The following is a 16878-nucleotide window of genomic DNA, read 5'->3' as shown; positions in this document are numbered from 1 at the left end:
CGCAAGTGTGTAGTTTTGCCAGTTGCTGCGCAATCTTTATTATGTTGCATACTTCACTTTATAAATTTGTGCAAAAAGGGGTGAAAAGCTTTGTACAAATTCCTACACCAGATGTTTACTGGAGTACATTTGCGCTAAACCTATTTTTACAGTGAATCTGCTAACTACACAATAAGAAAAAAGGAGGTTGTAGACAAGATAAAAAATAGCGCAAAATTAGATCATTTCGATGTAAGTCAATGTGCAAATTCAAAATACACAGCTCTGGCAATTTTGCAGGTGCTCCCAATTTGATAAATTCCCCCCATAGACTTCTATGGGTGTCGTCCTGCTGTATGAAGCTACGTCCTTCTGGGAAAAGGAACGGTGATCTGGATGAACTTGTTCACTTGTATTAAGTTCATGTTTAAAGAGTTACTCACCTGGAAATTAACTGGTGCCAGAAGGTTAAACAGATTTGTAAATTACTTCTTAATCCTTCCAGTACTTATCAGCTGCTATATGCTCCACAGGAAGTTATTTTCTTTTTGAATTTCCTTTCTGTATGACCACACTGCTCTTTGCTGACACCTCTGTCCATTTTAGGAACTGTCCAGAGTAGGAGCAAATCCCCATAGAAAAGCTTTCCTTCTCCGGGCAGTTCCTGACATGGATAGAGGTATCAGCAGAGAGCAATGTGGTCAGGCAGAAAGGAAATTCAAAAAGAAAAGAACTTCCTGTGGAGCATATAGCAGCTGATAAATACTGGAAGGATTAACATTTTTAAATAGAAGTAATTTACAAATCTGTTAACTTTTTGGCACCAGTTGATTTAAGAATTTTTTTTTTCCAGGTGAGTACCCCTTTAAGAGTTAAGTATTCCGGCTTATTCTAACGCCATGTAATGCTGCACCTCATTCCTTAATGTACACAGCCATTACAGATATATTAGCAGATTAATAATACATGGGAAGTACATAGAAAACACCTTGTACACTGTTAGAGGTTCCCCTTATTTCCTATTTAATAACAGTAAATATGTCTGAAGGGACTATGAGCAGAATGGTTGCTGTAACATCCGATAGAAAGTAATGTAAGTAGTGGAAGTGCTGGTACCGACACACTTATACTGGCGAAGGTTCACCAACACCTACGTTCAGCAAACATTTTTTTGCAAATAGTAACAGCAACAGTTCTATAAAGTTTTACTAAACCTAATTCTTTTTTTAAATTTTAAATTAAAGGGGTATTCCGCCCCTAGACATTTTATCCCCTATCCAAAGAATAGGGGATAAGATGTCAGATCGCCGTGGTCCCGCTGCTGGGGACCCCCGGGATCCCCGCTGTGGCACCGCGCTATCATTACAGCACAGAGTGAGTTCGCTCTGCACGTAATGACGGGCGATACAGGGGACGGAGCCGCGTGACGTCATGGCGCCACCCCTCGTGACATCACGGCCCGCCCCTTAATGCAAGTCTATGGGAGGGCCACGCCCCCTCCCATAGACTTGTATTGAAAGGGGCGGGCCGTGATATCACGAGAGGCGGAGCCGTGATGTAACGATGCTCCGTCCCCTGTATCGCTCGTCATTACGTGCAGAGCGAACTCACTCTGTGCTGTAATGATAGCGCGGTGCCACAGCGGGGATCCCGGGGGTCCCCAGCAGCGGGACCGCAGCGATCTGACATCTTATCCCCTATCCTTTGGATAGGGGATAAAATGTCTAGGGGCGGAATACCCCTTTAAGTGAAAAAACACAGACTTCAGTTGATATCATCCTTAAAGGGGTACTCTGCTGCTCAACGTAAACGCTTCCGAACGCTGGAGCCGGGAGCTTGTCATAGCCCTGCCCCATATGATGTAATACCCCACCCCTTCAATGCAAGTCTATGGGAAGCCGTCACGCCCCATCCCATAGACTTGCATTGAGGGGGCGGGGCGGGTGTGACATCATGATGGGGCCGGACTATGATGTCACGAGCTCCCAGCAAAGGCTCCAGTGTTTGGAACAGTTTGTTTCAAACGCTGAGCAGTGGAGTACCCCTTTAAATGGTTGATCAGGGACAAACTCTGTTAAAGGGGTACTCCGGTGGAATATTTTTTTTTTAAATCAACCTTTGCCAGAAAGTTAAACAGATTTGTAAATTACTTCTATTAAAAAATCTTAATCCTTCCAGTACTTATTAGCTGCTGAATACTACAAAGGAAATTCCTTTCTTTTTGGAACACAGAGCTCTCTGCTGACATCATGACCACTGTTCTCTCTGCTGACATATCTGTCCATTTTAAGAACTGCTCAGAGTTGGAGAAAATCCCCATAGCAAACATATGCTGCTCTGGACAGTTACTAAAATGGACAGAGATGTCAGCAGAGAGCACTGTGCTCGTGATGTCAGCAGAGAGCCCTGTGTTCCAAAAAGAAAACAATTTCCTCTGTAGTATTCAGCAGCTAATAAGTACTGGAAGGATTAAGAGTTTTAAAAGAAGTAATTTACAATTTTTTTTTAACTTTCTGGCACCAGTTGATTTAAAAAAAATAAATAAAAAGTTTTCCACCCGAGTACCCCTTTAAAAAAAATATGTCAGCTCTACATTATGCTCAAGTGTCAAAGAGGTTGTGCTAAGCCACGGGATGCATGCCTAAATCCAAAGGATAGGTAATGAATGTCTGATTGGTGGTGATTGGACTGCTGGGACTCCCACCAAATATGAGAACAGGGGTTCTGTGTCACCTGTGCCAGCACTTTACACAGTTATCTTTGGCCCATAGAGCTGAATGTAGTTCATAGCAAACTCCTGCTTCATCCATAAGGCAGGAAGTGGGACTCTGGAGAGTCCTAGCAATTGGATCCCCATTGATCAGACATACTCAAACTATCCTTCACATAGATAATAAGTGTTCTTGGTGGGATACCCCCCATTAAGGTTAAAGGGGATTTTTCCGTTTTTGCATTTTCGTTTTTTGCTCCTTGCCTTTAAAAAATCATAACTCTTTCAATTTTGCACCTAAAAATTCATATGATGGCTTATTTTTTGTGCCACCAATTCTACTTTGTAATGACATCAGTCATTTTGCCCAAAAATCTACGGTGAAACGGGAAAAAAAATCATTGTGCGACAAAATTGAAAAAAAACCCGCTGTTTTGTAACTTTTGGGGGCTTCCGTTTCTACGTAGTACATTTTTCGGTAAAAATGACACCTTATCTTTATTCTGTAGGTCCATACGATTAAAATGATACCCTACTTATATAGGTTTGATTTTGTCGTACTTCTGGAAAAAATCATAACTACGTGCAGGAAAATTTATATGTTTAAAATTGTCATCTTCTGACCCCTATAACTTTTTTATTTTTCCGTGTATGGAGCGGTATGAGGGCTCATTTTTTGCGCCGTGATTTGAAGTTTTTAACGGTACCATTTTTGCATTGATAGGACTTATTGATCACTTTTTATTCATTTTTAAATGATATAAAAAGTGACCAAAAATGCACTATTTTGGACTTCGGAATTTTTTTGCCCGTACGCCATTGACCGAGCGGTTTAATTAATGATATATTTTTATAATTCGGACATTTCCGCACGCGGTGATACCATATATGTTTATTTTTATTTTTATTTACACTGTGTTTTTTTTTACCTATAACACTGCACACACTGATCGCCTCTGCTGATCACTGGTTTCTCATGCCTGGATCTCAGGCACTGAGCAGTCATTCGGCGATTGGACGGCGATCCTATCAGCTGTTCGGGATGCCGCGATTAGCCGCGGCTATCCCGAACAGCCCGACTGAGCTAGCCGGGAACTTTCACTTTTAGCCGCGCGGCTCAGCTCTGAGCGCGCGGCTAAAGGGTTAATAGCGCGCGGCGCCGCGTGCTATTAGAGGCGAGTCCCGGCTTCACTATGACGCCGGGCCTGCCGTGATATGACGCGGGGTTACTGTGTAACCCCGCGTTATATCAGAAGAGCAGGACCAAGGACGTACCGGTGCGTCCTTGGTCCTTAAGGGGTTAACATCTTCTCCCCTATCCAAAGGATGGGGATAAGATGTCTGATCACCAGGGTCCGGCCTTTGGGACCCCTGCGATTTTTGGATGCGGCACCCCAGTTATCTGGTGCATGGAGCAAACTCCACTCCTCGCTTCTTGGCCTTTTGGCTAAGATCAAGTGTAGTATCTGTTCTTATCAGTTTTTCATGCCGGTGGACCGTATGGGGCTGGTGGGGATGGGTGCTGCATGGAGGGGACAGGTGTACCAGGGCTTTCCGGGGCTGGTTCTGAGGAATCAGCTCGACGGCTGCCCCGATGTGACCGGGTCTCGCCATGAGGCTGAGAGGGTCTAGAGCCGAGGTACTTTTGTGCCTCGGGGAGTGGTGACCCCGAGGTGCCGAAACTCACTGGGAGGATTGGCTCACTGAGTTGAAGCACGGGCACCATAATCTCTTCACCTTGTGGCACTCACCTCTTGATTCCCGGCCTTCTGGCTAGGATCAGAGAAATTTTTATAGATCCGGCCGGATGTCCGGGCAGTATACCTGCGCACATTCACTTATTTATTTCTTTTTGTCTCACTGTGTCACTTTTTGCGTGTTGTGTGATCACAGGATTTGTCAGGATGCGGTAGCCCTTCTGGGTGTCCCTCCTGGCGGTCTAGGGGAGGTGTGTGTGGCCATTAGGTTCCGCACCTCCCTGCAAACACCCTGGATACTCCTGCTTTGGCAGGGTACCTACCGTTATCAGCTCTGCGGGCAGATACCGGGGGCATTTGTGGTCCCCTAGTAGCTTCGGCGAAAAGGGACATCGAACCTGGAACCTCGCAGGTACCTTTTGGTCCGGAGGCGAAGGGTAAGGTTTGTTGGGGGGCCTCTCTTCTATTGGAGAAGGGCTTGCGATAGACCGCATCCTTTGTGCACTTTTTTTAGTGTAACACGTTTGCACTTTTTCTTGCACTTCGAGAGCACGTTCCTCGGCTTTAAAAAAAAAAAAAAATGGAGCAAACTCCACTCCACAGCCGCCACACCCTCTCCATTCATGTCTATGGGAGTAGGTGTGATGGCTAGGTACTAGCTGTCATGCACCCTCCCTTAGACATGAATATAAAGGTCATGACGTGACATCATGAACACGGAAGCTCCAAGCTTAAGTGATAAGAATGCCACGGTGCCAGCCCAGAGATCCATTGGATAAGGGATAAAATGTCTTGGGGCAGAGTATAACTGGGCCAGGAAATAGGTGATTAGTGTCGGTTTCTGAAGATCTAACGTGTTTATCATTTTCTTTTTTTTATCCATAATCCTCATATTTTTAGATCTGAGAGATAAATTTGCTACAAGGCGAGAGGTCATGGTAAAATAAAATAAAATAAAAGCATCAGCCATTCTGGTTCCTGCTCATCACTGCTTCCTCCCGATTCCTGTGACGTGACTGCAAGTGCTGTAAGCTCAGCCAATCAGTGGCCATGTAGGTGTCCCGCCTCAGTCAGTGATTTGCTGAGCATGCAGTTCTTGTGCGGACAATGGTACCAGGAAAAAGCAGGGAGCAGTAGGGACTAGGGTAGTTGGGTATCACAACTTTTATACTTTACCACCAGCCCCAGCCATGTATACATTTTATTTTTTATCCCCGGACAACCCCCCCTAGTTATCCATCATTGGTAAATTAACCATAAACTGTAGAATGAGAAATAACTTTTCGAGTATTTCAGGCGACTAGCGATGTGAGCGTTTTGTCTGTACTGCGCTGCGGAGTATGTTACTGCCATAGAACGTCTGCGTCATGAATAACATTTCTAATGCCAGAACCTTTTATGTAAAGCTTGAGTTATACAATTGACCTGATTCTCCAGTCCATTAGAATGTAGTACTTGTGACGGCACACAGTAATGCTTAGTCCCACTGCACGGACTAGTGTGGTTTGCCCCGACTAAGGGGGTGGTTGCCGTACACCTTTCAATGGTCCTTGTTGTCCCTGAATCCCCTGGCACAATTCCAGAATAGCTCCCATGACACCGGGATCTCAGCAGAATATCAATACGTCTCAGAATTCAATCCACTTTTGAGAATCTTAGGAATTTCCTCGCTGTGGGGTTGGGCGGGGCTTCCTTTCTGTATATGAATTCAGGCCTTTTACTTGGGCCGAGAGCCCCGCTTCATTATAGAGTGGACCGGCCTTAACCATTTGAATTCCATGAAAGAAAACCTATCCCACGCCTATCTGTGCTTTATCAGACACAAATGTCTTGCGATCCCTTTATTGATGCTCTGCAAAGCCCCAAAAAATTATATATATAAAAAAAAGACAATCTGTAGCCCTGAGAAGTGGAGGCCATCTTTCTTTTGCTGGATGTGGAGTTGCTGCTTCTTATTTGGTGGTGGTGTTTGGGAGAGGCACCACTACTGCATTGAGAAATCTGCAATCTGCTTCTTTCTGCCTCTATTCTGCTGACAGATTTTTGGGCAAAAGCCGTCATTTTAAGTTCCCTTCCCTTTCTCTATTATTGTAGCAATACATTTGACAATGGAACCTATGGCCAATAAGCCTCATGAAAGGCATCACTGCACTTTTGTCCATGTGCCAAAGGTTAGTCAATGGCATAGCATTTTATCTGTTTGCTTTCTTGCATAGTTAACATGATTTATTTTGTTTTATGTTTGGTCTGTCCCTAGTTGTCCACAATTCATCCTTTGTCCTTTGTACACAGTGGGAACAGCCAGCCCTTAGGTGATAAGCTTCTGTAAACCGAGCTTAAAGGGGTACTCCGCTGGAAAACATTTTTCATTAAATCTACTGGTGCCAGGAAGTTAAACAGATTTGTAAATTACTCCTATTTGAAAATCGTAATCCTTCCAGTACTTATCAGCTGCTCTGTACTACAGAGAAAGTTCTTTTCTTTTTCAAATTCTTTTCAGTCTGACCACAGTGCTCTCTGCTGACACCTCTGTCCATGTCAGGAACTGTCCAGAGCAGGAGAGGTTTGCTATGGGGATTTGCCCCTACTCTGGACAGTTCCTAAAATGGACAGAGGTGTCTGCAGAGAGCACTGTGGTCAGACAGAAAGGGAATTCAAAAAGAAAAGAACTTCCTGTGGAGCGTACAGCAGCTGATAAGTACTGGAAGGATTAAGATTTTTAAATGGAAGTCATTTACAAATCTGTTTAACTTCCTGGCATCTGTTGATTTAAAAAAAGATGTTTTCCAGCAGAGTACCCCTTTAAACAAACTGGGGTACCTTCTTATCCATGTGGACCCACACATCCCAGCACATTCTCTTAGTCATGACATGGGAAATGTGTGATTTTCATGAAAGGAAAAGAACTGCCTGTAGAGCTCAGAGAGAGGATTGTGTAGAAAATAGGCAGAAAAACTACCCTCTGTTAGGCGCTCCCATCCTTTCATAAAGCTGCTGAGGCGAGTCCATTATATTTTCAAAACAGACTCTTTTATTGTAAGATTACACGTTTCTAGGGATACGACCCTCTTCTTCAGATCATTATACATTACATTAAAATTCAACCTCTCATATAGGTAATTAAAAAATTGAGGTATGTGTGTGTGCAAAAGGTCAAGAGCAGAGCACATGTAAAGGATGTACAAATACAAAATATTACAAACTATTGATTGCAATTTTCGGGTCTGTTTTTTGGGGGGATAAAAGCAGGTTGGTAGTGGGGCCTTTTATTCCCTTCTTGTCCATTCCAGGCTTTTTGGATGAGCCCAGAGCAGCACAGGACTGGAGCCACACCCCCTCCATTCATGTCTATGGGAGGGGGCTCACGCCCCCTCCCATAGACATGAGTGGAGGGGGCGTGGCATGATGTAACGCCTCCAATCTCGGAAACAAAGAGCTTTCCGAGACGGGAGATGCGGCCCCGCATAGAATGCAGGTGCTGCACGGAGATGGGCTGCGGGCCCCCGGCGATCAGACATCTTATCCCCTATCCTTTGGATAAGGGGATAAGATGTCTTTGGCTGGATAACCCCTTTAAGGGTAGCCGGGGGTCAGTCTGCCTCTATGCTTTTTAAGGAGACTGTGGTTGGTAAATAGTGATCCTGGTGTTCCTTAGAAATTCGAAGGCATTTTCATGGTGGCTTTCGTGTGCTGTACTTTTGACTTTCAATAAAAATTTCCAGTGCTGGAGGGACTTTGTATAATTTACCTAAATGATAGTAGCGTTAATGCAGCGCGTGTAGCTGCAGGGAGCAGTAATGCTGTTTCTTTTTCTGTGTATTCAGCAATCATTATTTTTCTTCCACATCACATGTTTGACCCTCCTCCTCCTCCTCCTCCTCCTCTTCCTCCTCTTCCTCCTGCTTTCTTCTGTGTTCTTTCTTAAGCCTGTGTTGGTAATGGGAAGTCAGCAGCACGTACAAGAATTTCTGTGTAGACACTGGCCATGGGCTGCAGACCTATTCATCCTCCTTCAGATGTTGGTATCAGCGCTCCCATACGGGGTGTGTCAGAATCCTCCCTTCCCGTGAATACAGTGACTGTGTATATTTTACCAGGAGACACGTGTTTGTCAGAATAGAGCTAGAGGCACCAGATTAATAACGAAGGACGCCTGCATGTGTAAAGGTGGTGTAAAAGCTGGTTTCATACACAGGTTTTATTATTGAAAAAAGAAAAAATACTGTAACCAGATATTTCTTAAGGGTACATTCACATGTACAGGATCTGCTTTATAGTTTGCTGCATATTTTCTGCTGCTGATTTTGCTACCCATTACAAGCGTGTGAATGCACCCTAAGAGTAGGGTCACACGGAGCACATGTGTTTTAGCTCTTTGTGTCTGCTCTTAGGCTGGGTCCACACTACGTTTTGTCCCATACGGGAGCGCATACAGCAGGAGGGAGCTAAAACCTCGCGCTCCCGTATGTGACCGTATGCGCTCCCGTATGCCATTCACTTCAATGAGCCGACCGGAGTGAAACGTTCGGTCCGGTCGGCTCATTTTTGCGCCGTATGCGCTTTTACAACCGGACCTAAAACCGTGGTTGACCACCACACGAAGCGGCGGCTGACATGCACCCTCAATACAACTCTATGGCAGAGTCAGAGCGCTGCCTTCGGCAATCTCCGACTCTGCCTTTGAGTTGTATTGAAGGGGGCGTGTCGGTCAACGCTTCGTGTGGTGGTCAACACCCGCTATCTGGCCAGCAAGCCGGGGCCCCGTACAGAGAGATCGCGGGGGGCCCCAGCGGTCGGACCCCCCGCAATCTGAAACTTATCCCCTACCCTTAGGATAGGGGATAAGTTTTCACCACTGGACTACCCCTTTAAGCAGTATTCCCCAAACTGCGCCTCTCCATCTGTCGCTAAAGGCTGTCAGGGCACAATGGGAGTTGTATTTTTGCAACAACTGGAGAGACACAATTTGGGCAACATTGCTTTAAAGTAAATTGTTGTTTTTCTGTTTACTTTTTGTCTACGTACACTTTTTAATCTGTGTTTTTATGCAAATAGTGTGTTTTTCTTTTCCTGTTATTATATATTATGTTTTTATCATAGGTTTTATATTGGTTTATAAAAATGCCAGAGAAAGGGACAAAATTAAACTACACCAACAACCTTTGGCTGTTCTGCAACAGCTGGAGGTACACTGGTTGGGAAACACTGGTCTTTAGTGTATGGCAGCCTCCCAACTTTCTCCCCAACAAAGAGAAAACAATCAATCAAGTTTGTTGGATTTTATCTGCCTGACCCTATTGTTTTGGGAGACATACATTTCCACCAGACCTGTCTGGAAGCAGATTACCCCTCCTCTTTCCATAGAGGACACATAAAAATTCGGCTGTGGCAAACATTCATATGTATTGGGAAGGTTAAGAAAGAAAGCTTTCAGCTTAATGAATGTTTGGCCAACAGCATTCGAAAGTGTATGTTAACCCCTTAAGGACTGAGCCCTTTTTCACCTTAAGGACTCGGCCATTTTTTGCAAATCTGACCACTGTCACTTTAAACATTAATAACTCTGGAATGCTTTTAGTTATCAATCTGATTCCGAGATTGTTTTTTCGTGACATATTCTACTTTAACGTAGTGGTAACATTTTTTGGTAACTTGCATCCTTTCTTGGTGAAAAATCCCAAAATTTGATGAAAAATTTGAAAATTTTGCATTTTTCTAACTTTGAAGCTCTCTGCTTGTAAGGAAAATGGATATTCAAAATAAATTTTTTTTTAATTCACATATACAATATGTCTACTTTATATTTGCATCATAAAATTGATGAGTTTTTACTTTTGGAAGACACCAGAGGGCTTCAAAGTTCCACAGCAATTTTCCAATTTTTCACTAAATTTTGAAACTCGCTTTTTTTCAGGGACCAGTTCAGGTTTGAAGTGGATTTGAAGGGTCTTCATATTAGAAATACCCCATAAATGACCCCATTATAAAAACTGCACCCCCGAAAGTATTCAAAATGACATTCAGTAAGCGTTTTAACCCTTTACGGGTTTCACAGGAATAGCAGCAAAGTGAAGGAGAAAATACACAATCTTCATTTTTTACACTCGCATGTTCTTGTAGACCCAATTTTTGAATTTTTGCAAGGGGTAAAAAGGAGAAAATTTTTACTTGTATTTGAAACCCAATTTCTCTCGAGTAAGCACATACCTCATATGTCTATGTTAATTGTTCGGCGGGCGCAGTAGAGGGCTCAGAAGGGAAGGAGCGTCAAATGGTTTTTGGGGGGCATGTCACCTTTAGGAAGCCCCTATGGTGCCAGAACTGCAAAAAACCCCACATGGCATACCATTTTGGAAACTAGGCCCCTCGGGGAACGTAACAAGGGGTAATGTGAACCTTAATACCCCACAGGTGATTCACGACTTTTGCATATGTAAAAAAAAAGAAATTTTTTTTTACCTAAAATGCTTGGTTTCCCTAAAGTTTTACATTTTTAAAAAGGGTAATAGCAGAAAATACCCCCCAAAATTTGAAGCCCAATTTCTCCCGATTCAGAAAACACCCCATATGGGGGTGAAAAGTGCTCTGCTGGCGCACTACAGGTCTCAGAAGAGAAGGAGTCACATTTGGCTTTTTTGAAGGAAATTTTGCTCTGAGGGCATGCCGCATTTAGGAAGCCCCTATGGTGCCAGGACAGCAAAAAAAAAACACATGGCATACCATTTTGGAAACTAGACCCCTCGGGGAACGTAACAAGGGGTAAAGTGAACCTTAATACCCCACAGGGGTTTCACGACTTTTGCATATGTAAAAAAAAATAAAAAAATGTACCTAAAATGCTTGGTTTCCCAAAAAATTTACATTTATACAAAGGGTTAAAGCAGAAAATACCCCCCAAAATTTGAAGCCCAATTTCTCCCGATTCAGAAAACACCCCATATGGGGGTGAAAAGTGCTCTGTTGGCGCACTACAGGTCTCAGAAGAGAAGGAGTCACATTTGGCTTTTTGAAAGCAAATTTTGCTCTGGGGGCATGCCGCATTTAGGAAGCCCCTATGGTGCCAGAACCGCAAAAAAAAAAACACATGGCATACCATTTTGGAAACTAGAGCCCTCGGGGAATGTAACAAGGGGTTAAGTGAACCTTAATACCCCACAGGCGTTTCACGACTATTGCATATGTAAAAAAAATTAAAAAAAATTTACCTAAAATGCTTCTTTTCCCAAAAACTTTACATTTTTAAAAAGGGTAAAAGCAGAAAATACCCCCCAAAATTTGAAGCCCAATTTCTTGCGAGTACGGCGATACCCCATATGTGACCCTTAACTGTTGCCTTGAAATACGACAGGGCTCCAAAGTGAGAGCGCCATGCGCATTTGAGGCCTAAATTAGGGATCGCATAGGGGTGGACATAGGGGTATTCTACGCCAGTGATTCCCAAACAGGGTGCCTCCAGCTGTTGCAAAACTCCCAGCATGCCTGGACAGTCAACGGCTGTCCGACAATACTGGGAGTTGTTGTTTTGCAACAGCTGGAGGCTCCGTTTTGGAAACCGTGGCGTACCAGACGTTTTTCATTTTTATTGGGGAGGGGAGGGGGGCTGTGTAGGGGTATGTGTATATGTAGTGTTTTTTACTTTTTATTTTATTTTTTGTGGTAGTGTAGTGTAGTGTTTTTAGGGTACAGTCGCACGGGCGGGGGTTCACAGTAGTTTCTCGCTGGCAGTTTGAGCTGTTGCAGAAAATTTGCTGCAGCTCAAACTTGCAGCCCGATACTTACTGTAATCCTCCGCCCATGTGAGTGTACCCTGTACGTTCACATTGGGGGGGACATCCAGCTGTTGCATAACTACAACTCCCAGCATGCGCTGACAGACTGTACATGCTGAGAGTTTTAGTTTTGCAACAGCTGTAGGCACACTGGTTATGTATCACGGAGTTTGTGACCTTACTCGGTGTTTCAAAACCAGTGTGCCTCCAGCTGTTGCAAAACTACAACTCCCAGCATGTACGGTGCATGGTGTAAGGTGACTGCTGGGAGTTGTAGTTTGCAACAGCTGGAGGCACACCGGTCGTGAAACACTGAGTTAGGTAAAAAAAAACTCTAAGTTTCACAACCAGTGTGCCTTCACCTGTTGCAAAACTACAACTCTCAGCAGTCACCGACAGCCAACGGGCATGCTGGGAGTTGTAGTTATGCAACCAGCAGATGCACCACTACAACTCCCAGCATGCACTTTAGCTGTTTGTGCAAGCTGGGAGTTGTAGTTATACAACAGCTGAAGGTACACTTTTCCATAGAAAAAATGTGCCTCCAGCTGTTGCAAAACCATAAGTCCCAGCATGCCCATAAGGGAATGCTGGGAGTTGTGGTGGTCTGCCTACTGCTGTTGCATAACTACAGCTCCCAGCATGCCCTTTTTGCATGCTGGGAGCTGTTGCTAAGCAACAGCAGGAGGCTGTAACTCACCTCCTGCTGCTGCTCCATCACAGGCTGTCCCTCGTCGTCTCCGTCGCTCCTGGGGCCCCGATCCCAACAGGGGCGCCGGGGATCGGGGTCCCCAGCACCGGGGGTCGTCTTCCCGCACCCGCTCACGTCCTCCGGAAGAGGGGCGGAGCGGGTGCGGGAGTGACGCCCGCAGCAGGCGCCCTGATTGGTCGGCCGGTAATTCGGCCGACGAATCAGGGCGATCGTGAGGTGGCACCAGTGCCACCTCACCCCTGCAGGCTCTGGCTGTTCGGGGCCGTCAGAGACGGCCCCGAACAGCCAGTAATTCCGGGTCACCGGGTCACTGGAGACCCGATTGACCCGGAATCGCCGCAGATCGCTGGACTGAATTGTCCAGCGATCTGCGGCGATCGCCGACATGGGGGGGCATAATGACCCCCCTGGGCGATATGCCAGGATGCCTGCTGAACGATTTCAGCAGGCATCCGGCTCCGGTCCCCAACCGGCTAGCGGTGGGGGCCGGAATTCCCACGGGCGTATGGATACGCCCTGCGTCCTTAAGGACTCGGGATGCAGGGCGTATCCATACGCCCTGCGTCCTTAAGAGGTTAAAGAGAACCTGTCAGGTCCTTGGGTCTGTCAGACCCTGTTCCTCTTCAGTGTTCCTTTGAACAGGCTTCTGGTGGTTGGTTATCCAGTCATAGCAGAAGTGGACACCAAACTTCCTCCATTCACTCATGCTGTCGATCATTAGGGCAGGAGTGGGCTTGGTGAGTGTGACTGGAAGCTGCCATGTCCCCTTCACTGTGACTGAATGGGTCCCGGGTGACCGGGTTTTTTTTTTTTTTTTAATGCTACAGGGGCTGTAAAGTTAGTGTAGTTCATAATACAGTATCTGTACCTATGTTTCATGGTGGTCTCACAATTCTTATGTGATCTTTGTCCCAAATTTTATTATTAACAACATACAAAATGACTGGCGTCTCAGGTTTTCCCAGGGTTTAATGCGGTTCGAGACATTACATCACTAGTCAGGTGATCGAAGCAGCCTGTCTTTGTTTCAATGGGTTGAGCGACCGTTCAGTGGGAGGGAGAAGAATTGTAGTTTTGCAACAGCTGGTCAGAAAACACTGGTCTATTGCATTGAAGAGATCACAGGTGTGTTTCAGTAACATACATGTTTTTGGTGAGGGATGTATGGATAGTCTTCTGGTCTGCATTGCAGCTGCTCTTCTCATTGATGGTTGTGCAATAAATCAACTTCCCCGTGCCTGACTCTTACGCTCTCACATGAACGTCAGAAGCCACCCATCACGTTAATGTTCATGACGCACAGATCCAGCTGCCGTGCTCTCGCTACGTTTTTCGTTAGTCTTTCAACGCAGTTAATAATTGAAGATGTTTAACGGCCCAGTGATTCTATGTATGAGCAGAAGAATTCGAAAGGTTTTCTTCATCTTATATTTGCTGATGTTTGCGCGTTTTACAAAAAAAACAAGTGAACCGAGATATGTATGTTTATGTTTTATTCACACTATAGTCCTCTTGCATGTTACACAGGATGGACTATGGGATCACAAAGGGGTCTAGGAAATGTTACATTTCATGGCTGTCTTCATTTGGGTAAGGCAGGTATTGCTGGAAGGGTTCATATATTTTGCAGATAAGCTTACACCATTAATTTAATGACCTTACTTAGTTAAATATTTCCCTGCTGGGGCTGCTCAGCTATCTTTATCAGGCCCATAGAGTTAAATAGAGCAGCAGCGTGCAGTTCCCTTCTTAATGTGTTAGGTCTTGGGCGAATTGAAAAGAGAAATGATTCAGCACGTGGCACTTCATGCGACTTTATTTACATCCTTAAAGGGGTTCACCAATGGAAAACAATTTTTTTAACCCCTTAAGGACCAAGCGTTTTTCTGTTTTTGCACTTACGTTTTTTCCTCCTTACCTTTAAAAAAACCATAACCCTTTAAATTTTGCACCTAAAAATCCATATGATGGCTTATTTTTTGCGCCACCAATTCTACTTTGTAATGACATCAGTCATTTACCCAAAAATCTACGGCGAAACGAAGAAAAAAATAATTGTGCGACAAAATTGAAGAAAATACACCATTTTGTAAATTTTCCGGACTCCCGTTTCTACGCCGTAAATTTTTCGGTAAAAATGACACTTTATTATTATTATTCTGTAAATCCATACGATTAAAAGGATACCCTACTTTTATAGGTTTGATTTTGTCGTACTAAATTAATACATTCAAAATTGTCCTCTTCTGACCCCTATAACTTTTTTATTTTTCTTTGTACGGGGTGGAATAAGGGCACATTTTTTCCCCCGTGATCTGAAGTTTTAATTGGTACCATTTTTGTTTTGATCGCTTTTTATTCCTTATGGTATGAAAAGTGACCAAAAATACGCTATGTTGGACTTTGGAATTTTTTGGCGCATACGCCATTGACCGTGTGGTTTAATTTATGATATATTTTTTATAGTTTGGACATTTACGCACGTGGCGATACTATATATGTTTATTTTTATTATGGTTATATATTTTATATATGGAATTTGGGAAAAGGGGGGTGTGATTTAAACTTTAAATTAGGAAGGGGTTAATGTGTGTGTTATTAAACTTTTTTTTTTTTTTTACACTTTTAGTCCCCTTAGGGGACTTTTAGGAGGAATCATTTGATTCCTCATACAGATCAATGGGGTTACATACAATCCCATTGATCTGTGTGCTCTGCCTTCGATTGATAATTCGATGTATCATTCAGAGCACAGGAGCCGCCGCAGCAGGAGAGGTAAGCCCTCAGGCTACCTCAGCAGTGGATTCCCCCCCCCCCCTACGATCGCGCTGCTGGGGGGGGGGGAACGGGTCGATCCACTCCACTGGACCACCAGGGATGGGATACAGGCACCTTTTAGATGCAGCGGCGATCTAAAGAGTTAATAGCTGGCCGTGGCGATCACCACATGTCAGCTATTAACGCCGGCCCCCAGCCACAGGAATCAGCTGGGGGCCGGCCGGTATGACGCGGGCTCGAGTCGGGAGCCCACGTCATACCCCGTTAACGGCACATGGACGAGCATAGACGTCCATGCTCGTTATCGGGTTAAACTGGAGCCAGAAAGTTTAACTGATTTGTAAATTACTTCTATTTAAAAAATCTTAATTCTCCCAGTACTTATCAGCTGCTGTATGCTTTGGAGGAAGTTCCTTTCTTTTCACATCTCTTTTCTGTCCTATTACAGTGCTCTCTTCTGACACCTCTGTCCATGTCAGGAACTGTCCAGAGCAGGAGCAAATCCCCATAGTAAACCTCTCCTGCTCCGGACAGTTCCGGCACTGTGGACAGACAGAAAAGAAATAAAAAAAGAAAAGAACTTCCCCTGTAGTATACAGCAGCTGATAGGTACTGGAAGGATTAAGATTTTTAAATAGAAGTAATTCATAAATCTGTTTAACTTTCTGGCACCAGTTGATTTAACTGGAGTACCCCTTTAAGAATAAAAAGTACACCAGCTTCACATCTTGACGCGTTTCGAGCGAATGCACTTTCTGTCAAAAGATACAGAGACCAGCATGCATTGTTCCTAAATACCCAAAACCTCAAGTGCATAAAGTTAAGACGAATAATTCAACGTTGAATACTAGTAGAATAAGAACATGGTGGAATTTCTGAGTGGTCCTTGTTGTGGTCCTCTGAGAGAACTGGACCTTTATTAGAGAAACCCATCCTTGTCTCTAAAATGACAGCTTTCCAGCTATTTTATTCCTGTGTGTAGTAGTCATTGATGCCCATGGCCAACAAGCATCATGTTGTTTATCTGGATTTCAGCAACACTCAGCTAAAAATGTACAAAACAGCGTCCGCTTCCAGGATTTACACTTTGGCACAATACAGATAATAGTACTGTAGCTTTCAGCAAAGTAGGTAAACTGTGACCTGGATTTTGGAGCTGTAAACATTTAATATATCTAATAGCTATACAGTAAAATCTCCCTTAGTGGACACCTCCCAGTAGGGGACAGTTTT

General features: G+C 44.3%; 1 protein-coding gene and 1 pseudogene across 2 annotated transcripts in view; both read left to right on the top strand.

Moving 5' to 3' along the window:
• The window catches only part of OXSR1 (oxidative stress responsive kinase 1), a 124212-nt gene that overhangs the window by 18758 nt on the left and 88576 nt on the right, over positions 1–16878 (top strand). The window lies entirely within an intron of this gene.
• LOC130274660 (U2 spliceosomal RNA) lies at positions 4117–4191 on the top strand (annotated as a pseudogene).

The sequence above is a fragment of the Hyla sarda genome, chromosome 5 (genome assembly GCF_029499605.1).
Source record: "Hyla sarda isolate aHylSar1 chromosome 5, aHylSar1.hap1, whole genome shotgun sequence".
In the NCBI taxonomy this organism is placed as follows: Eukaryota; Metazoa; Chordata; class Amphibia; order Anura; family Hylidae; genus Hyla; species Hyla sarda.
Note: the sequence above shows the minus strand (reverse complement) of the source record. Positions and strands in the feature narration are given on the sequence as shown.